Source organism: Coenobita brevimanus, chromosome 101 (assembly GCF_032717465.1).
Source record: "Coenobita brevimanus isolate Jiangsu-jjx chromosome 101, ASM3271746v2, whole genome shotgun sequence".
Lineage (NCBI taxonomy): Eukaryota > Metazoa > Arthropoda > Malacostraca > Decapoda > Coenobitidae > Coenobita > Coenobita brevimanus.
In genome coordinates, this window is record NC_137054.1 from 29532636 (window position 1) to 29557054 (window position 24419).

The 24419-nt window shown below is 40.4% G+C and overlaps 1 protein-coding gene across 1 annotated transcript in view; it reads right to left on the reverse strand.

The window, feature by feature from the left end:
- The window catches only part of LOC145414995 (protein MON2 homolog), a 570120-nt gene that overhangs the window by 359806 nt on the left and 185895 nt on the right, over positions 1-24419 (reverse strand). The window lies entirely within an intron of this gene.

Here is a 24419-nt window from a genome sequence, read left to right on the forward strand (position 1 = left end):
AATGGAAAAAGTGAATGGAAAAAACCAGCTGGGAGTTGCGTTGCGGCCAGGCTGTAACTAGGTGGGGGGAGGGGGGAGGGGAGGGGAGGTAGGGAGGCAAGGTAAACACAGAAAAATGGCTAAATTGGTAATACTGGATGTGAGTACTAGTGGTATTAGCAGCACTGCCTATAGCTACACACTGGCAGTACTGACAGATGATACAAGACTGCACTTGAAAGCCCAGGCGATTTAAAAAATCCCTGGATCACAGAAGTGACACCCTGCGGTATGGCACTTATTTAACAAGCGTCACGGTAGTGACGGCCCATGGGTAAGGGGTTAAGAAAATATGTGAATTTGGGGGGAGGATACACCATCAAGACTGGATCTGATTTTCACAAGAAACTGTAAAGATATATAGAGAAATTGCAGTATCAATGCCCCCAAGGAAATAGTGATAACCTGGCTGTGGAGATGGAGGTACTGTATTGGGAAGGGACATGGGAGAAAGAGGAGATATATATATCAACAAAATAGACATAACTATGGGAAAGTGGATTTTGATCCCTTAAGACAATATTGTAGAGATATGGACTGGAGTGAAATGGAGAGAGGGAAAAATATCCAGGAGAGATATAAAATATTTATAAAAATATATTAGGAGGGTGTCAGAAACCATGTTTCTAAAGTTGCTGCAAAAAAGGAAGACAGAAAGAAAGATTGGATTAATAAAAGATGTAGGGAGGCACTTGAAATTAGGAATAGATCATGGGATAAAGTAAGAAAAAGATATACTGAAAAAGCTTGGAATGAGTACAAAGAAGTAAAACATGATTACGTAAAAGCAAGAAGGGAGGAGGAACAAAAATACGAGATGCATATTGTTAATAAAAGCCAAGAAAGAACCTAAGCTGTTCTACATGTTTGCTCATAGTAACAATAAGAACAAGAACAGCATAGTGACATTGAGAGATGGTAATGTAATATATGAAAAAGACGAGGCAATGTGTAACATAATGAATGACAAATTGCAGTTGGTATTTGTAACAGAAGAGGAATTCCAAGAACCTGAAACATAGATGCAAACACGGAAACTGGAAACAGTAGCAGTTGAGGGAAATGAGGTTCTTCAATTGATGAAGGATACAGATGTGAGAAAGACAATGGGACTGGATGAAGTAACTGGTTGGATCTTGGAAGAATGTGTAGACCAGTTAGTGAGGCCTACCTATGATATTATAAGGTTTTCCACTGAAAGTGCGGAGCTACCTACTGAATGGAAAAGAGAAAATATAGTTCCAATTTACAGAGGTGGTGAGAGGGAGGACCCGCTTAACTACAGACCGGTCTCCCTCACTATAGTAGAATAGTCTGCAAACTATGTGAAAATGTCATTTTAAAAAATGATAAAATTCCTTGAAGGGAATATCGTAATAACATCCAAGCAATTTGGATTTAGAGAAGGGTCGTCATGTGTTATGAACTTACTGAGCTACTACAGTAGAGTGACAGACACTATTCAAGAGAGGGAAGGATGGGTAGACTGTGTTTTCCTGGATTTTAAAAAGGCTTTTGACAGAGTGCCACACACAAGATTATTCTGGAAACTGAGAACCTATAGAGGTGTAAATGAGATATTGTTGAAATGAACGGAAAATTATTTGACACGAAGAGAAATGAGAACTGCAATAAGAAACAAGCTTTCCCACTGGAAAAAGGTAATTAGTGGAGTGCCCCAGGGTTCAGTGTTGGTCCCAATTATGTTCTTGATATATATAAACGACATGCCTGAAGGGTTGAGTACTTCTATCTATCTATTGCCAGACGCCTCAATCCCATAAGGGGTAGCCACAAACAAATCGCCTCCATGTCTCTCTGTCCCCGCCATTTCATTGCCCTACTCCCAGCTCACACCTCCCTCTCTCATATACCTTTCCACTCCATCCCTCCATCGCATCCTTGGCCGCCCCCTCCCTCTACTCACTCCCACTTCACTCACATGCACTTTCCTCATCAGTCTCTCACCCTCCATCCTCTCTAAATGGCCAAACCACTTAATGTGTTTCTCCTAACACTAACTATCACATCCACATCCACACCACAACATTCCTTCACGTCCTCATTTGTCAGCCTGTCTCTCCATGTGACTCCACAGGCTTCTCTCAAATAACTCACTTCCACTGCTCTCATTCTTGACTTCTGTCCCTCCAGCATGGTTCAAGCTTCACTTACATACATTAGAGTTGGTTTCGCAATACTGTCATGTAGTAACTTGTTCACTTCCATGCTCACGTCCCTGTTTCTTATCACTGCTTTCAAGGAACCAGCAACCTTTCTTCCCTGTTGCACCCTTTCAAGCACTTCACCCTCCAAACCTCCATCCTTACTCATCACACTACCCAAGTACTTAAATGCACTCACATCTCCATTTCCTTCCCATCCAATCCCACTGTACATTCACTGACTTCACTTCTCTCGAAGACCATTACTCCACTCTTCCCTATATTCACCTTTAGATTCCGTTTCTTACACACTCTCCCAAACTCATCCATCAAGCCTTGCAGCTCCCCTTCGTTTTCACTTAACACCAGAGTATCATCTGCAAACAACAGTACAGGGAGTTTCCAAACACTGCCCTCTCTCACTAGGGCCCGCTCCAACATCCACTGCCCTACCTTGTATCTCTTTTATAACGCCATCCATATACAGACTGAACAACCATGGAGACATGACACATCCCTGTTTCATCCCAACCTTCAAATAGAAAAATTCACTCAGTTCACCATCTACATGCACTGCAGCCTTAGCACCCTCATACACACACTTCATGGCCTTCAACAACTTCCCATCTACTCCATATATTCTTAATACTTTCCACAATCCTTGTCTATCCATCCTGTCATATGCTTTCTCCAAATCCATGAAAGCCTGCATACAGCTTCTTTCCCTTCTCTAGTTACTTTTCACTAAGGATCTAAGAATGAATATCTGATCTACACAACCTCTTTCCTTCCTAAAACCTCCCTGTTCTTCTCCAACTAATTCCTCTGTTATTTCCCTTACTCTATCAATAAGTATCCTATCATATACTTTTCCTATTACTGTATACTAAGAAGACAAATGCCCCTATGATTACCACACTCTTCTTTTTCCCCTTTTCCTTTGTACTAGGGAATAATTATACCTGACTTCCAATCCTCCGGGACTCTACCTTCCTCCCAGGCCAATCTGCACATCTTCCACATCCATTCCATTACTATCTCTCCCCCATGCTTCAGCATTTCACTACACACTGCATCAATTGCTAATGCAGAAATTATGAAACGTATTGAAAGAGTAAATTGTTGCAGGAACTGGAAAAAGATCTGGATAAACTCTACAAGTGGAGTCAAATGTGGAAAATGGAATTCAGTACTAATAAATGTCATGTACTGGAAATGGGAGTCAGTGATAAGAGACAAAGTATGAGTAGAGGATGCGAGATGAAATAATAAGGAGGGCAAATGAAGAAAAGGACTTGATGTAACTATGCAGGATAACCTATCGCCAGAGAAACATATAAACAGAATTACTGGAGGAAATTACGGGCTACTGAACAGTATGAGGGTGGCATTTAATTATATGGATGAAGAGATACTGGGAGAGTTAACAGTGACCATGGTAAGACAGAGACTGGATATGCAGCAGTGATATGGTCACCACACTTGACAAAGCACACCAGTAAACTAGAAAGAATACAAAGGAGAGCCACAAAATTGACACCAAGCTTGAAGGAGTTGTCTTTTGAGGAGAGATAAGCTGAAACTGTCAACCCTGAGAGAAAGAAGAGGAGGAGAGATTTGATTGCAATGTTTAGAGGAGTAAGATGAACAGAACAAGTGGACAGAGAGGATCTCTTTGTGAAAGATGATGGAAGAACAAAATGACATGAGTTCAAGCTGAAGAAGAGTCAATGCCTCAATGATACAAAGAAATTCAGTTTTCCAAACAGAGCTATAAACAGAATAATTTGGAGCGAGAGGTGATGCATGCAGAGAGCATACATTTGTTTAAATCTAGATTGGATAATAAATATTCGTTAAATGATATGGGAAAACATGAGCTTAGCTCAAATCTTGTATAACACGGTACAATTAAGTAAACACACACACACACACACACACACACACACACACACACACACACACACACACACACACACACTATACCAGAGGAATACCAAAGAAAGGAAAAACATATGATTTGCCTAAATGAAAAAAAATTAACCCCAAAGATATCAAACTATATCCTACACTTAGAGGAATACAATATATGGAGAAGAGACAGAAATTTAAGAAAAGATGGAGGAATTATAATCTTAAGAAAGAAAAATCTACAAGTCAAAGAAATAAAAATTGATATACCCTCACAAGCAGAACTGATTGCACTGGAGATTAACACATCTGATGGGAAATTAATTGTGGTAAATTTATACATGCCATCCAAAAGACACACATGGATAAGAGGCGAATATGAAGACCTGGCAGAAAATACAATTCAGAGTTTAACCCTTAGCTGGCGGTGGTACTATATAAAGACTGTAAAATCAACTGAAAAATTGCGGGGAGACTATATATAGACGCTACCCCCAAAATTGTCCCCTGTAAATCTTAGCAGAGACTATATATAGACAGCAATGTGTAAGTGCCCTAGAGCCTCAGATAACCCTATCTGGCAACCAATGGGTAGCAGGGGGCCTATATAAGGGTGTGCACATGGTGACTCAATCAGTCTGTTCCCAGCTCTTAGAGGAGGTGCAGCACTCTTTTGTTTCTCCTGTAGAACTTATTTCATGCTTTTCTTTTGATATTTGGATGTCGTACTCAGAATCATGTACCACAGGAGGAACAAACCCATTAGAGATTAGGTTGGGTTAGCAACAATTTAGTGAGGGAGGGTGGAGGGAAACCACATCCAGAGCACAAGTCCTGGACATAGCTTTGCTTGTGGGTGTGAGTGATTCCATTTACCTTACTTTTACAAATATGAATAATAGCTGCTAACAAAATAAAGGTTTTAGTATTATAAGCATCTTTGCTATGCTAATGAAATGTAACAATTGTTCCACATTGCAGTACAGTCTATATATAGATTGTGTTAAAGCCTTACATTGCAGCGGAGTCTATATACAGATTATGTTAAAGCCTTACATTGCGGTACAGTCTATTTATAGATTATGTTAAAACCTATCATAATGCGGTGTACACTCAACCCTTGGCTATCACTCCCAATTGGTCCCGCTATGGATGTTCTAAAGCCGAAACCGTGATGGCCGAATTGAAGAACTTATGGTAATAATACTAATTGGTGCCATGACCTCAATATTTACCCCTGAGATACCTTTTTTGTACCACATGTTAATATATAATAGTCTAAAAATGAGCATGTTTTATGATGTGATCACGATTCTTATAAATACCCCTCACAGTTGATTCACTGATGTTATGTTTCTTCCCCACACTTTGCTTGGTCTCATCATTCTCTATAAGTTTCACATTTCCAGTTAATCTGCATAACTTAGGTTCTTCCTCTTCTTTATTTCCCTGCCAGGTGCCACAGCATTATGTTGGGTGATGGTAGGGGGAAGGGCAGGGGGTACGTTGGCCATGGTCATATAATAAAAAAAAGTTCTTGTTCTCGCTATCACTGTTCACAGTCTGAGGGCACGCACTTGAATGGTTTGGCGGGAAGGAGACTCGGTCAGGCAGCCAATCAGCACTCGGCTGGCCCTGACATCACAAGACCAATCACGGGGTGAAGCTTTTGTTGGCTGGGCAGAGCACTGGTGCCTGGCCTTTTTGAAATTTTCGAATATTTGCGATGCACGATAGCAGGCATTTAGTGCATTATAAAGGTATTTGGATAGTTTTTTATATAGGCGTGATAGCGAGATATGCTATAGCGGAACCCGTGATAGCCGAGGGTTGAGTGTAACTATATTTATGATCAAGTTCTGTGGTTGGGGGAATCTATATAAAGACTATTTTTTTTTTTTTAGGTGCGTCTCACCAACTGCTGCCGCAGGCTAAGGGTTAACAACATTACTACCCAGAATGGAAGAGAAATCTGAAAGAATTATATTAACTGGTGATTTCAATACAAATGTAAATTGGAATACTCTAGATGTATGAAGCTGTGAAAGCTGTTGGGATCAAAAGGTCCTGGATCTTGTGCAGGAGTTTTTCCTAACACAGCATGTAATGGAAAACACTAGAAAAAGAGAACCTGATGATCCATCAGTACTAGATCTTATATATACCCGGCAAGAAAATGATATTGACAATATAATGTATCACCCTCCATTCAGCAAGAGTGACCATGCAGTATTAAATTGCAACTCCAGGATTACATGACACTGTTACCAGTAATGACAGTTACAAAAAGAGTCTAAACTACAAAAAGGGCAACTATCATGACCTGAAGAAATACTTCTTACAAACAGATTAAAAAAAGGAGCTTGGAGGACAAGAATTAAATATTACATATAGAAAATTCTGTGATCTTTGTGAAACAGCAGTCCAAAAATACATCCTTCAGCACAAAGAAACAGAAATGAAAATAAAGAAATGGTTTAAAACAGAATGAAAAAAATCAAAAGAAAAAAGACACTTGCTGTGGAAAAGATACAGAAGACACAACAGTGAGAGGGCATACGAGGTGCTACCCAAAAGTTCCTGTAATTTCAATATTGTAGGAAAATAAGTTATCTTACCTCCTAGTTCTCATTGTCACCTTCAAAGTAATTCCCTTGGGCATATCTACAGGGGTCTCTGCCTTTTTTTCCACGAGTCCATGCATCCCTGGAAGGCTTCAGACATGATGGTCTTGAGCACCTCCTGCGATTCTGTCTGGATCTCCTCAATCAAGGCAAATCTATGCCCTTTCAGTCATAATTTCAGATTGGGAAACAGGAAGAAGCAGCAGGGGCAAAGTCAGGTGAATAGGGTGGATGGGGAATGACTACCATGTTAGTGGAAGCCAGGAACTGCCAGATAACAATTGATGTGTGGGCAGGGGCACTGTCATGATGCAGGACCCAGTCCTTGTTCTTCCTCCATTCTGGATGTTTGCGCTGAATGTTCCCCCTCAGATACTGCAAAACTTTACAGTAAAACTTTCCGCTGACAGACTGACTGAGTGGGACGAATTCCTTGTGAACAAAATCCCTTGGATATCAAAGAAAATGATCAACATTGACTTGATGTTGCTGCAAACTTGACGCGCTTTTTTCGGCCTCGGTGAATTGGAAGACTTCCATTGTGATGACTGCTGCTTTGTTTCCGGGTTATAACCATAAACCCGTGATTCATCACCAGTTATGACCTTGGATATGAAGGTGGCATCATCTATGACCTGATTCTTGAGCTCTTGCACTACAACGCACAAATTTTGCAGTGATGTGTCTCATACCCAACACGTTCGACAAAATGCGTTGTACACTCCAGTACGACAGTCCAACGATATCACAAACATCATGGGTAGTTCATCTACAATTTGCAAGGATAGCCTGATAAACATTTCCGATGTTTTCTGGTGCTGTTGCCATTGACGATCATCCAGAATGGTCATTGTCTTCGACAGACATTTGTCCTTCCTTGAACTGCTTGTACCAGAAAAATGTTCTGCTTTGGGATATGGCATTGTCACCAAAAGTTTGCTGAAGCAACCGGTGAGTTTCTGCAGCCATCTTGTTGATCTTGAGGCAGAACTTGATGCAGGTTCTTTGTTCAGCATGGTCCGCCAATGCAAAACCGCCAAACCACCTAGACACCATGTTACAACAGTAAGAGTAGCTCAACAACATGTCTTCTCACAGACACGGCCGGAGCCACAATGACACACAAGAGGTGCTGCTGATTCTTCCTAGCGGCAAAAGGCAAAACTGCAAATGGCTGGCTCCCTCTCTTCAAATTACTGGAACTTTTGGGCAGTACCTAGCATAACAACTACAAGTATAGCCTAAACAGGCAAGAAATGATTATACAGTAACCTCTCAAATAATGCAAGGGTTAGGTTCCTGGAGAGGTTGCGTTAGTTAAAAACGCGTTTCTTACACATAATTTTCTCATAAGACACAATGGTAATATTGAGGGTTACGTTCCTGGACTCTGGGAAAGTCTACCCATTTGGGGAGTTATGCGACTCTAAACTTAAAAGCAACAATATTAATTTGAAGGAAAATCCACGTAAAAAACAAAAACAGTATATTTGGGGAGAAATAAACAACATTTGAGCCCTAGTTGGGCCAAAGTGTTGTTTACTTCTCCCCAAATACGTACTGTTTTCGTTTATTACGTGGATACTCTTTCAATTCTGCTTCATTCACGGCACTGTGAAAGTTCCTAACATTATTAATGCATTAGTAGGTCATAAAAACACTACAGCAAAAGCAACATTTTCATTACAGTAAGTAGGTCACAAACAATAACAACACACAGCATCACTTCATCTATGCATCACTCATCGTCTGCTGCTGTCCTTCCTTACCCCGCTACCCCACTTCCCGCCGCTCCCCACCCTAAATTTGTTGTCCCTCCTTACTCTGCTGTACTTCCTCTTCCTCTGACTCCCGTGCTACTGGTGATGAAGATAACTCCCTTAAGTTTTCTGTCTTCTTCATAAAGAACTGCTCTATCTTGGTCTGAGTGGTTTTCTTCTTTCTGTTCTGCAGCATCAAGTTGTAACAATTTAGATCTACCATCACTTTTGTGGCCAAATTTTGTCCGAAAATGAGCCAAATTGCTCAGAAAGGGGCCAAACTTCATTTTCGAATATTATAGTTCGAATAAAACCAGTTTAAGCAACAGACAAATAAAAAATTGCATTTATGCATAAACTGCCACACACGGTCTATCAGCTTGGGACTGTCCAAGGCGCGCGCGGCTAATCTGAAACCATCACATACATGTAAAGTCGCGTTAAATCGAGAAACCCTTGTTAGTTAAACATATCTCCTTAAATATTTGCTCGTGTTAAAACGAAAACGAGTTTTTTAAACTCGTGTTAATTGAGAGGTAACTGTACAAAGATATGGAGGGAGGCTCAGAGACAGGTTGAGGAAGACATTACAGTATAAATAAAAGTAGTGACCAACCTAAGCTATTTCAACACGTTACACGCGTACTGGGCCACTGGTGTACCATTTGATGTCTTCTTTCCTAGCGTGTTGATACACTGATGGTGCAATAAAGGGTAATAATTGTTTTCACTTTTTCATGTATTTCACCTTCACGAATATTGGCTGGGCAGGTTTTTTGTTGCTGCTTCAACAGTAGAAGACATGTTGAATAGGATAATGATATAAGATTAGAGAAATGCCTATTTAGTTGGAGAATATATATCAGACTTTGAGTAATGACTATTACATTTCATTTAGATGTCAAACAATACTATTCATTCATTCATCCATTGCCAGACGCCATATATCCCAAACGGGGTGGCCAAGGGCTTAGAGTTAATTGTTTTACAGGGAGGGGCACTAATCCTCCACCAACCCCACTTGACACGTAGGGATGCCAACAGCATCTGGTGTTCCCAGGCGGTCACCCATCCAAGTACAGTAATCCCTCTAATATCCGAACGCCCAATATCCGAACATCCCCACTAACCGGACATAATCCTCCTGGGATCCAATATTCCCAAAATGGGCCAAAAACCGCAAAAAATTAAAAAAAAATCAGACTTTTTTCCCTCCCATAATTTGAAATTCCCGCCTGGTGCCGAACAGCTGTTACACCATGGTCCCTTCACCCCTTCCTTCCTCCCCCCCCCCTCCCCTGTCAGGTTGCCATTTGGTATTTTTCATGACCAAGTGTGGGCCAATTTGGTAATGAAAAATTCGATTGGTAATGCATTAGAATAATGCATTACCAAATGGATTTTTCACATGTATGAGGATACACAGGATGGAGATGGTGGATTGTTTGCTCTCTCTGATTAATCTGCTACCCTACATAGTGTGAAAATAATCAACATGGTGTTAGTTATAAGGAGAGTGATTACATGTATTTCCACTTGTATATATAATTAGTGAAGAATATATGCTAGCTTTACGAATTTGATAATGAAAAGTTATATTTGACAATGAAAGTTGAGGAGATTGGTAATGTGGCTGTTGCGATCTGGCAACTCTGTTACCCCACCAACATCAACAGTCACAGCTTAACTCCGATGGAGAGCGGATACTCATAACAGTGCAAGCACAGGTGCTTGTTTTTTGTGAATAAAAAGTGAATAAACTGCAATACCTTGCCACTAGAACACACAGGAATTTACAGTGTTGAGCAGTGTTAAGAAATCAGAATTTAGAGTGCAGAGGATTAACTGTGGACCGCAAACTGGCGGTTCAAACCAGTCCAGGAGCAAGGGACTTGTAAGTACCCAGAATGTTTAATATTGTATAAACTCACCTCTAAAACCTCATTTTATGGTTCTTTTGCATTTATTTCAGTCTTTTATGTCCCTTATTGGTGTGATTTGGGTCTTAAATAGGTGCAATGCATGTCCAGAGGGAGTTGTTTAGGTGTTTTTCATAGTTAGGGTCCATAAGTACAAGTCCATAAGCTGGGGCCCAATATCCGGACAGGACCACTATCCGGACCTGCCTATGGCTCTATTACGTCGGATATTGGAGGGATTACTGTACTAACCAGACTCAACGTTGCTTAACTTCGCTGATCGGACGGGAAGCGGTGTACTCAACATGGTACTGTATATTAATTACACAAAAACATTGAAAAACAACTCCATGTTGCAGAACTAGGGCCATGAGATGCAAATACACTTTTCTTGAAAAAACAAACAAAAAGTAAATTTACTAATGATAAATATGTGATTTTTTACTGGAAGAAAAAATGGAGTAACCACTCTTGTTTCTAACAGTTCTACATTTACTTTGTTAGGAAACAACAAAAAAAGATAAGTGCTGGATGTTTCTAGTTATTAAACTTTTTTTAATAATCATAAATGATTAATTATAACCAATACTTGTAATTATCCCTGGCTGGATACTGATGATTACTATTACGGCATTCAACGTACCCAGCTATCATTACGCTTGGTTGCAAGAAACACTGTCTTCGGTGATGAACAAAAAAAACTTTAGAAGGCTGGTGAAGAGATTAGGAGGAGGAAAAATGAACAAGAAACAAGATAATAATAAAAAAGGTAGTGTTGGACCTTTGCATGGACTTCCTTCAATTACCTAAATAGCTAAGTGCCACCTGGAACTTCACGACAGAGAATGAGATGGTAACAAACCAAAGAAAACGAAGTGCCAGGTAAGAATGAGCGGAAACTGCGCAACCTGGGCCAAATTAGTATACTACCTCAGTGATCCACCGGTGGTGCATCATCCAACATGAGAAGAAAATGTCAGGATACCATGTGTTGGGTCACCAGTGACACACTACTTTTAAGAAGGCGTATCCCTCATTGGTACTCAGTAAAGTGACATAAATCCTCTCGCTGTGATAGTTCCTTGCAGACTGGTGGGAGAGAGTTTTGAAGTGAAACGCGACCTGGGAGAGAACTCATATTGCCGAAACGCGGGTAACATGTTAATGCTACAGCCGAAGCAAAAACCAAAGTTAAAGATGAATTACAGTCCCTTACAGATGTGGGAATCATCTATATACAAGAGAAAGATATTTGTGGAGCACTAAAAAAAAACTTCCAGTCAGTTTTTACAAAAAAATAATAATTTTGATTGAGATGATATGGAACATACAGGCCCACACATATTATCAGATACACAAATATGAGAAAGAGAAGTACGGGAAGAGTTAAGTAAACTAGACAAAGGAAAAGAATATGGTCCTGACAAAATTGCAGGTTGGTTGCTACATGAATGTGTGGAAGAGTTCAGCAGACCATTGTATTTAATATTTGTATTTAATATACAAGGAATCCTTTAGGTCAGGGTAAACTACCTGATATTTGGAAGAAAGCAAACATTGTTCCCCTATTCAAGAAACGGAACAAACAGAATCCACCCAGCTACTGACCAGTATCACTGACCAGTGTTGTAAGTAAGATACTTCGTAGAAACGCTGATACGAGAAATTTGGGTAAACCATATAGAAGAACACAGCATGATAACAGAAAGGCAGTCCGGTTTTGGAAAGAAAAAACCAGATGTTACTAATCGATTAAGCTACTATGACAGAGTTACAAAAACATTACAGAAAAGAAAACAATGGGTGGACTGTATTTATTTAGATTTCAAAAAACCATTTGACAGGGTACTGCACCAGAGACTTTTCTGGAAACTGTACCATCAAGGAGGTATCAAAGGCAACCTGGACTGCTGGATGCAGGATTTTCTCAGAAAAAGGGAAATGAGAACAGTTCTAAAGGAAAATTACTCATCTTGGAGGGAAGTGATTAGCGGAGTTCCACAGGGCTCAGTGCTAGCAACAATGATGTTTTTAGTACAGTATATATATATGTGACACAGACAGTAACACTGGAAATGGAAGCTACCTAAATATGTTTGTGGATGATGCAAAAATACAAAGGAAAATTACTAAAACAGATTCTTGCAAAGGGCTACAAGAAGAAGTAAATAAGCTTCATGAATGGAGCAATAAAAGGAAAATGGAATTTAATGTGGACACTTGCAATGTAATTAAGCTTAGGAAAAGTCACAAAAGACCAGACTGGGATTATAAGTTAGGAGGATCAACCCTACACATATCAGAAAGGGAGAATGACCTAGGAGTGATTATTAATAACAGACTATCTCTGGCTGACCATATCAGGGAGAAGGTACGTAACATGTATAGACTGTTTGCTAATAAAAGAACAGCATTCATCTATCCATCCATCCATCATCCAATCCTACACTGCCCCATGAGAAGTGTAGGAGCCTCAGGCTAGGCATTTGGTCCTGACATTTAAGACGAGTGACCAGCCTCACTCATCCCTGAGTGGCATTACATGAGCAACCAACCCCAACCACCCCTTGGATATAAACCTGTACCGGATCAATCCAACTGGAGTGCAATAATTACCCACTAAACCACCAGGTGCCAAAATTTGGTTATATGGTTACCACCCGGCATTGTAAATGGTTTCCTGGTCTACAAGAAATCATTTGGCTTGTCACTCAGTGTAGAGTCACCCATAGGCAGAAGGACAAGGAAAGAATGAAGGAAAGAAAGACAGATGATGATGGAAGGAAAGAAGGATGGAGGAGAGGAAAGGGCAGACACCCGACAGCAGCACTACATCGAGTGAGTGGATGGTGAGCGCCCCCACCTACCTCAAAGAACAGCATTCACATATATAAATGAAGACATGCTGAGAAAGATATTAGCATCATTCATCAGACTAACCCTGCAGTTTGCATCAGACATCTGAAATCCTGATCTAAAAAAAAAAAAAAAAAGATAAAAAAATAAAAAATAAAAAAAATAAAAAGTACAAAGGGCAGCTACAAGATGGGTACCAAGCTTAAAGATCTAAACTATGACAAATGGCTAGAAAAATTAAATCTACCAACACTACAGGAGAGAAGGAAAAGAGGAAACATGATTATGCTACATAAATGCATCTCACGGAAAGAGAAAATAGCCATAAATGAATATATAATCTATGGGAAAGCATCAGCAAGAGGACACTGCAAAAAACTAAATAAAAAGAAAGGCAATAAAGACATGGAAATTTAGTTTCCTAAACAGGGCAGTTGATCATTGGAATGCACTGCCAAATGAAAAAGCGTGTGCCAAAACTATTCATGAATTTAAGGATATGTATGATAAAAATGGTTTAACACACAGGACAGTACGAGCTTGACTCATTCCTGTAAAGCTACAATTAGGTCAGAACAATTAGGTAAGGTAATAACAAACACACACACGGGTCGACGACAGAGACGGACCTCTTCCAGGATCGTGGGGAAATAATCGCTGAATCACCGACGAAAGGAAGCTAAGCCTAATTGTGACTGTGTTAATGAGTGCGTGAGTGGTGGTCTCGTCGGACAGTAATAAAAAAAAACGTGGTTTCGGTCATAAAAGGGACAAGATAAAGTGAAAACAGAAAGTCTCCATATGGTTGATTCATGGCGGAAACGGACGGTGCATTGTTTACGATCAGTGAGAAAGAATTTGAGGGCTTTTGTGAAGAGGATGTGGGAAAAGGAAGTATTAAGTTGAACCAGACAAGAATAGCAGGTGTTGAGAAAACAGCGGAGAGGAATGACCAGGAGATAAGAAAGGTATGGGCAGTAATTAAAGAGTTACAGGAACGGACCATAGAGCAGGAAAATGAGATCAAAAGTTTAAGAAGTACCCTGGAAAAAATCTGTACACGTAGTGACGAACAAGAAAGGGAAGTTACTGAATTAAAAGTGAACAATGAATCAGCCTCGAATGAAATAAAACAGCTTAAGAGGGAGAATAAGAGGTTGGAAGAGGAAAGGGACATGATGAAAAGCAAACTAGATGAGTATGAGTCCAAATCAAGAATACAGGAAGAGCACATTAAAGAAATCAAGGAGCAACATAAGGGGTGGAAGAAAATTCAGGAAGAGGGAAATGTAAATTTGAGAGATATTGTAGACCAACAAAGCAAGGAAAAAGTGGAGAGGGAAGTGGTTAGGGTGCTGAGTAGAGAATCTTTAGTTAGCGATGTAGCAGACAAGAAAAAATGTATAATAATTTCAGGAGTTAAAGAAAAACGTATTACAATAAGATCAGACAGAGAAAGAGAAGAACTGAGTAAAGTCAAAGAAATAATATCAATAGTCATGGAAGAAAACAACGAAGCGCAAGAAGAGATTGAAGAGGTGTTTAGGTTGGGAAAGTACGAGGAAGGAGGAGCAAGGCCACTGAAGGTAAAGTTTAAGTCCCAAGCAACAGTTAATGAAATTACCAGTAGAACATGGAAACTATCGGATAAGGAAGGGTTTAAAAATGTTTGGATAAGGAGAGATGCAAATGAGGAAGAAAGAGCTAAAATAAAGGACTTAGTAAAAGAAGCAAAGGTAAAAAACGAAAAGAGAACGGAGAAAGAGAAGATAGTGTTTTACTGGAGAGTCATGGATCAGAAGTTAAGGAAGTGGTACTGGCGGAGAGAAGGAGAAAAGAGGGTATAGAAAACATAAAAAATCACTGGAAGGTGGCATATACTAATGTTGATGGTTTAATATCGGCACGGTTAGAAATCAACGATCTTTTGAGGATACAGGAACCTGACATTATGTGCTTTGTAGAGACCAAGTTAAGAGAAGATATTGATGTTCATCTGGGAGATGGTAAATACAAACTGTAGAGATGAGACAGAAAAAAAAAAACAGGAGGAGGAGTGATGATACCAGTGAAGAACAACATAAATGTAGATACCGTGGAAATGGGAGAAGGCAGGGCCGAAGTGATAAATAAGAAATTAGAAACTGGAGAGAATGACAAGCGAGATATGGCAGTAGTGTATGTTCCTCCTAAGACAAGAGCATGGAGTGATGATGAATACCAGGAAATGCTGTCAGACATGCCATGTTATTTACAGAAACTGATTGAGAAAAGCAACAATATAATTTTAATGGGTGATTTCAATTGTAAAGAGGTGAACTGGGAGGAATGGGACTCAGGAGGCAGCGAGGATTCGTGGGGCACTATATTATTAAATATAGCAATGAACAATGTGATGACGCAATGGGTCAAAGAAGAGACAAGGTTCCGAGGTGAGGACACACCAGCAAGACTGTACTTACTGTTTACCAAAGAACCCTATGTACAGTACCCTCGCGTCCAGCACGGTAATATTGTCATGCATGGGTCACGTGTTGGACCAAAAACGTGTTGGACTAACAATAGAGCTTATGGGGAAAAATGAATTATGTCAGCAACCCTAGAAAAAGTCACCCTAAATATCTACCATATACCTATACATATATTGGTACTATTGTAATTATAATAAATGGTACTGTGCTATGAATGATAACTAACCTTTTAGGATAGTGTTGGTGGGCTTGCTGGGAATGGAAGGTGGTATCCAAGGCTGTAGGTAGTCCTACTGGGTCCCCGGAGGATGGCTGCTGGCGTCACTAGCGAGTAATGGCTGTTGCTCCTCCTCAACCTTCCTCATAAATCCTTCGAAATCACACTCAGAATCACTATCTTCGTCCACAGCCATGGAAGGTCCTGCTTCTGCCTGTCCTAGCACTCAGTAATCCTCGGCAAAGTGCATGCTTCTCAAACTGTTGCCAAAGCCCCGTCTCATGACTGTGGAAAGTGATCGCTGTCGCTGACTCGGTAGAGAATAAGGAGAAGCAACTTTGTTTATAAACTGGTACGCACGCCAATGAGAAGGGTTTCAACACGATTGATATTTATTCAAAAATATTAATATGTATTCAGTGTCAGGCTAAATGTTCAATGCTGTAGTACGATACATTCTCTGTCGAGTCGCCTGGGTTTTGGCCACACTGTTTTGCCCGTCGTATCCTCGGCAGGAATCAGTCCAGATGAATTCCAAGTGCCCGTGGTATCGTCGGCAATTTTACCACGTTACCGTTCCGATTTACCATCGTATCCTCGGCAAACCTGGTATGAAGTGCCATATGATAGCCTTCGGCCGCCAGGATCTTGTCTTAGTTTTTTATTATGATCCTCACGTTGGCTTCATTCATGTCGTAGGCCTTGGCAATGTCAACTTTCCTCTCCCCTTTCTTCTTCCTCTCGATGCTTTCTAGCTTGGTGGCCTGAGGGAGGTGCCTGAGCTTCTTGGGGTTCTTAGAAGGCTTCCTAGGCATCATGAGCAGGGTAAAATGCAGTAACAAGGGCAGAAAATGCAGCAAGAAAAAAGCACCTTCCAATGCAATTATGAGACTGAGTGGTGCTGTGGCGGGAGAAATTTAAACAAAACATCACGTGACACCAGAAGCGTTTTTAATTGGGCGGCATCACGATCACGTCACTATAGCAGGCGGGGAAGACTACTTGATCAGAAGTTTTCATTGGCTATCATCATCATGGGAATGTCCAGTATGATCGTGTTGGACCGGGGCTGATCGTGCTAGAGTGAACTCTGCGGATTTCGCCCACTTCTCGGAGCTCTGTCCGTGTTATGCTAACACACTTGAGTTGCAGTAATTAAATCGTATTAAATAATACTAATTAATTGCTCTCCGTGCTGGATCCGAATCGTGCTGGACTAACGAGTCTTGGACGCGATGGTACTGTAACAGAATCCTTGAAATATCAGTGTCCTACTGGAAAAAGTGATCATGTGGTCATTGAGTTCCAGATGATAACAGGGAACGTGGAGCCAAGAGACGAGCTTTATAGGCAGGGAAGTACAACTTTGGGAAAGCAGACTTTACAGGATTGAGAACATTTTTTGAAAATGCAGATTGGAGAAAATTCAGAGAAACAACAGAGATACAGAGAAAGTGGGATATTTTTCTAGACCTGTAGAATTCGAGAGTGGGAAAATTTGTGCCAAGAGTAAAGGGGAAAGAAAACAGGAAAAAAGTGGTTTAATAAAAGGTGTATGATAACCAAAAAAGAGAGAGACACGGCGCGGAACAATTGGAGAAAGAGAGGTAACAACAGAACAAAGGAAGAATATAAAAGAACTAGAAATGAATACACAAGAATACGCAGAGAAGCAGAAAGGAATTTTGAAAAAGGTATAATAGACAAATGTAAGGATGAACCCAAACTGTTTTATACATTTGTTAATGGCAAACTGAAACAAAAGGAAGGAATCACCAAACTGAAAGTAGAAGGAGAGATCTATAAGGATGCGGCAATGCAAGCAGAAATAATGAACGAACGTTTCCAGTCAGTTTTCACTAATGAAAAGGAGTTTGTGGAAGCAGAGGTAGTGATTAGAAATGTAGTGATAAAAGATATAAAAGTGGAAGTACAGGAAGTGTATAAACTACTAGAAACTCAAGATGTGAGGAAAGCCCCAGGACCAGATGGAATCTCTAATTGGGTACTGAAGGAATGCAGAGAACAACTGGCAGATAAGATTCACAGTTTGATTGTGTGTTCTCTGGAAGAGGGGAAAGTGCCTCAAGAATGGAAGATGGCAAATGTGGTACCAATTTATAAGGGAGGAAACAAGGAAGAACCCCCGAATTATAGACCAGTGTCCCTAACCAGCATGGTCGCAAAATTGTGTGAAAGAATTCTGAAAGATAGATGGATAAAATATTTGGAAGAGATGAATATTTTGGCTGATAGTCAGTTTGGATTTAGAAGTGGAAGGTCATGCATTTCCATCTTGTTGAGTTTTTACTCAAGAGAGACTGACGTGCTTCAGGAAAGAGAAGGTTGGGTGGATTGTGTGTATTTAGAGTTGGAGAAGGCCTTTGACAAGGTACCCCATAAGAGACTAACGTGGAAACTAGATCATATAGGAGGACTGAAGGGGAACCTCCTAGAATGGATGAGATACTTTTGAGAGACAGACAAATTAGGACAGTAATAAAGGATAAGATGTCTGGATGGAGGTAAGTAACAAGTGGAGTCCCACAGGGCTCAGTGTTGGCGCCAGTAATGTTCCTGATTTACGTAAATGATATGGTCACTGGAGTGAACAGTTATGCAAGTCTGTTTGCTGATAATGCAAAGATCATGAGGAAGGTAGAGGTTGAGGAGGATTGTAAAATGCTGCAGGAGGATCTGGACAGGATACACGAATGGAGCCGGATGTGGGAAATTCAATTCAATGCAAAGAAATGTAAAATATTGGAAATGGCCAAAAGTACCAAGAGGCCATCATTGAATCATTTGATGGGTAATGAACCAATCACAAAAGCGAGAGAAGAGAAAAATTTGGGAGTGCTGGTCCACGACAGTTTGTCACCTGAAAAACACATTAACAAGACAAATAGAGAGACGTTTAAACTCCTGACTAATATAAGAGTAGCTTTTCATTATATGGATGAGCAGATGATGAAAAAATTGATAGTGGCCATGATTCGCCCCAGGTTGGAATACGCAGCAGTAGTGTGGTCCCCACACAAAAAGAAAGATATAAACAAGATTGAAAGAATACAAAGAACAGCAACCAAGATGGTCCCCAGTCTGGCTGATCTGTTGTACAGAGAGAGGCTGGAAAAGCTAAATTTGCCTTAGTTAGAAGAAAGGAGAAAGAGAAGCGACATGAATGCAGTGTTCAGGACCATGATGGGAGTAGATAAAATTGACAAAGATGATCTGTTTGTATGGGATAAGAGAGTAACAAGAGGACACGGGATGAAACTGAGGAAGCCAAGATGCTTGAAGGAAGACAAGAAATATAGTTTTCCTTATAGATGTATAGACCTGTGGAATAACGTGGACAAAGAGATCGTCCAGTCTAAAAATTTAAACAAGTTTAAAGCTAAATTTGACTTATTGAGAAACAGAGACGGGACCCCACGAGCGTAGCTCATTTCCTGTATATCACAATTAGGTAAATACAATTAAGTAAACACACACACACACACACACACACACACACACACACACACACACAGTTTTGCAACATGGGACACAGCACACATGTGTCACTGCACTCTGCACTCTGCTCAGCTGCATAAATACCTGAGTGTATTTATAAATAAGTCAAGCTTCGTACTAAGCTAAATTACAGATGACTGTAGATCAAGTAGAAGTGAAGAAGTGCTGTCCAAAGAAAGTACAATATATCAAATAGTCAGAGACCAAAGGAATTTGCTGCGTTAGGAGACGACAGGCGCTGCATCGGGTAAACAGACTATCTATCTATCTATCTATCTATTGCCAGACGCTTCAATCCCGTTTGGGGTGGCCACAAACAAATCGCCTCCAAGTCGCCCTGTCCCCCGCCATTTCACTGACCTGCTCCCAACTCACACCCCCCTCTCTCATATACCTCTCCACCCCATCCCTCTATCTCATCCTCGGCCTCCCCCTCCCTCTTCCCCCCTCCACCTCACTCACATACACTCTCTTCATCAGTCTCTCACCCTCAATCCTCTCCACATGGCCAAACCACCTCAGTGTGTTCCTCATAACGCTTCCTATCATATCCACATCCACACCGCTCCTTTATATCCTCATTCGTCAGCCTGTCTCTCCATGTGACTCCACAGGCTCCTCTTAAATAACTCATTTCCACTGCTCTCACTCTTGACTTGTGTCCTTCCAACAACGTCAAAGCTTCACTTCCGTACGTTAGAGTTGGTATCGCAATACTGTCATGCAGTAACTTTTTCACTTCCATGCTCACTTCCCTGTTTCTTATCACTAGTTTCAAAGAACCAGCAACCTTTCTTCCCTGCTGTACCCTTTCAAGCACTTCACCCTGCAAACCTCCATTCTTACTCATCACACTACCCAAGTACTTAAACGTACTCACATTTTCCAATTCCTCACCATCCAACCTCGCTGTACATTCACTGACTTCACCTCTCTCAAAGACCATCACTTTACTCTTCCCTACATTCACCTTTAGATTCCGTTTCTTACACACTCTCCCAAACTCATCCACCAAGCCTTGCAGCTCCCCTTCGTCTTCACTCAACAACACAGTATCATCTGCAAACAACAGTACAGGGAGTTTCCAAACACTATCCTCTCTCACCAGTGCCACTCCAACATCCACTACCCTACCTTGTACCTCTTTTATTACCCCATCCATGTACAAACTGAACAACCATGGAGACATGACACATCCCTGTTTCATCCCAACCGTCAAATAGAAAAACTCACTCAGTTCACTATCCATATGCACTGCAGCCTTAGCACCCTCATACATACTCTTCACAGCAATCAACAACTTCCCATCTACTCCATATATTCTTAACACTTTCCACAATCCTTGTCTATCCATCCTGTCATATGCTTTCTCCAAATCCATGAAAGCCGCATACAACTTCTTTCCCTTCTCTAGAAACTTTTCCACTAAAGATCTAATAATGAATATCTGATCTACACAACCTCTTCCCTTCCTAAAGCCTCCCTGTTCTTCTCCAACTAATTTCTCTGTTCTTTCTCTAACTCAGTCTATAAGTATCCCATCATACACTTTTCCTATTATACTAAGAAGACAAATGCCCCTATGATTACCACACACTTCTTTTTCCCCTTTTCTTTTTCAAAATTTGTACCAAGAGTAAGAGGGAAAGAAAACAGGAAAAAGGAGTGGTTTAATAGAAGGTGTAAGAGAGCAAAAAAAGAGAGAGATAAGGCGTGGAACAATTGGAGAAAGAGAGGTAACAACAGAACAAAGGAAGAATATAAAAGAACAAGAAATGAATACACAAGAATACGTAGAGAAGAAGAAAGGAATTTTGAAAAAGGTATAATAGACAAATGCAAGGATGAATCCAAACTGTTTTATACATTTGTTAATGGCAAACTGAAACAAATGGAAGGAATCACCAAACTGAAAGTAGAAGGAGAGATCTATAAGGATGCGGCAATGCAAGCAGAAATAATGAACAAATGTTTCCAGTCAGTTTTCACTAAAGAAAAGGGGCTTGTGGAAGGGGAGGGAGTGATTAGAAATGTTCCGGTGATAAAAGATATAAAAGTGGATGTACAGGAAGTGTATAAATTACTGGAAACTCAAGATGTAAGGAAAGCCCCAGGACCTGATGGAATTTCTAACTGGGTACTGAAGGAATGCAGAGAACAACTGGCGGATAAAATTCACAGTTTAATCGTATGCTCACTGGAAGAGGGGAAAGTGCCACAAGAATGGAAGAGGGCAAATGTGGTACCAATTTACAAGGGAGGAAAGAGGGAAGAACCCCTGAATTATAGACCAGTGTCTCTAACCAGCATGGTCGCAAAATTGTGTGAGAGAATCCTGAAAGACAGATGGATAAAATATCTGGAAGAGATGAATATTTTGGCTGAATGTCAGTTTGGATTCAGAAGTTGAAGGTCATGTGTTTCTAACTTGTTGAGCTTTTACTCAAGAGCGATTGACGTGGTACAGGAGAGAGATGGTTGGGTGGATTGTGTGTACTTAGACTTAGAGAAGGCCTTTGACAAGGTACCTCATAAAAGACTAATGTGGAAACTAGAATATATAGGAGGACTGAAGGGGAAACTTCTGGAATGGATGAGAGACTTTTTGAGAGACAGACAAATGAGGACAGTAATAAAGGATAGGATGTCTGGATGGAGGGAAGTAACAAGTGGAGTCCCTCAAGGCTCGGTGTTGGCGCCAGTAATGTTCCTGATTTACATAAATGATATGGTAGATGGAGTGAACAGTTATGCAAGTCTGTTTGCTGATGATGTAAAGATCTTGAGGAAGGTAGAGGTTGAGGAGGATTGTAAAATACTGCAGGAGGATTTGGATAGGATACACAATTGGAGCCGGACGTGGGAAATGAAATTTAATGTAAAGAAATGTAAAATATTGGAAATGGGTAAAAGTACCAGGAGGACAATCACTGAATTATTTGTTGGGTAATGAATTAATCACAAAAAGGAGAGAAGAGAAAGATTTGGGAGTGCTGGTCCAAGATAGTTTGTCACCAGAAAAGCACATTAACAAGATAGTTGGAGAGACTTATAAACTCTTGACTAACATAAGAGTAGCATTTCATTATATGGATGAGGAGATGATGAAAAAATTGATAGTGGCCATGATCCGCCCCAGGTTAGAATATGCAGCGGTAGTGTGGTCCCCACACAAAAAGAAAGATATAAACAAGATTGACAGAATACAAAGAACAGTAACCAAGATGGTCCCCAGTCTGACAGACCTGTCATACAGAGAAAGGCTGGAAAAACTGGATTTGCCTTCCTTAGAGGAAAGAAGAAAGAGGGGAGACATGATTGCAGTGTTCAGGACCATGGTGGGAGCAGATAAAATTGACAAAGAAGATCTGTTTGTATGGGATAAGAGAGCAACAAGAGGACACGGAATGAAATTGAAAAAGTCAAGCTGCTTGAAGGATATCAAGAAATATAGCTTTCCTTACAGAAGTATAGACTTATGGAATAGCCTGGACAAAGAGATCGTTCAGTCTAAAAACTTAAACGAGTTTAAAGCTAAATTTGACTTATTGAGAAACAGCGACGGAAACCCACGAGCATAGCACATTCCATGTATATCACAATTAGGTATATTAGGTAAATACTTAAATATTTGGAACGACTTAGACGAAGAGGTGGTGCAGGAGAAAAACATTCATGTGTGTAAAGGTAGACTTGATAAATGTGGATATGGAGACAGGACAACACGAGCATTGCTCAATTCCCGTATACTACAAATAGGTAAATACAAATAGGTAAATACACACACACACATATGGATAAAGGTCTCTACATGTATGTGATAAATATCACACCCAGTAACATAGGCAAAAGAAACATAAGGAAACTGGAACTCTGACATGGGTGCCATGGTATGGCCGACGCTTACAAATCATACATCTCTCCTTGCCAAATTTCAAGTGTCGGCAGGGTTTTGGATCCCGGCTAGGACACGCATGATAGGTAAATAATGTGCATTAGGGATTGGGGGGCACACTTTTCTTCACAATGTATGGAGGATCCACACAAGCAAAAGGATGACTATACAGGTTTCCGTCTTTATCAATGGCGGTTATATTCCAAAGATACCATCGATAAACAAATCCCATCGATACCAATTTTCTTACAAAACTTTTATGCATCCACAAGTTAGCGTGATTTTTAATGACTAAAAATGCATTCCCATTATACATACCATTCCACCATATGCCTGGCTCATCCATACTGAATACTTGTTCAACTACAATCAATAATAATACTGTTTTTTAAGAAAAGTAAGAGTAGGATGCATATATTGAAATGAGACAAAAACAGGTGACTACCTTCATAGTTACAGTAGACAGCCTGGCACCACCAGTTTGCACCTTCACATAAATATTTTAATATTTTCCACAAAAGGTGCTACAGGCACTAAACATATTTTTTTATTTACTAATAGTGAGAGTGTGACCAAGGATGAGATGAAGGGATGGAGAGTATATGGGAGAGGGGGGTGTGAGCTGAAAGCAGGGCAATGAAATGTCGAGGAACGGGGCGACATGGAGGAGATCTGTTTGTGACACCCCTTATGGGATTAAGGCGTCTGGCAATAGACAGACAGGTAGACAAAGAGTGAAGTGCATGCACAGTTGGAAACGAGTCGAGACGAAAGCAGGTGATGAGCCACACAGCTACATAACACAAACAAGACAGGCTGGCACCACAAGTATGAATATATAAGTACTGTACACATTTATTATTTTAAACTGAATGAGCTACAGGCACCAAGAATACTTTGTTAGTGATTTAAAGAGATGGTGAGATATATGGATGGAGATGGGTAAGCTGCAGGTAGGTGACCAGCAGGATGGAAAGATGCTGCCAGTGTCTACCTTGGAAGTAATTAACAAATAATTCCCAGCTGAAAAAAAAAAATCCATC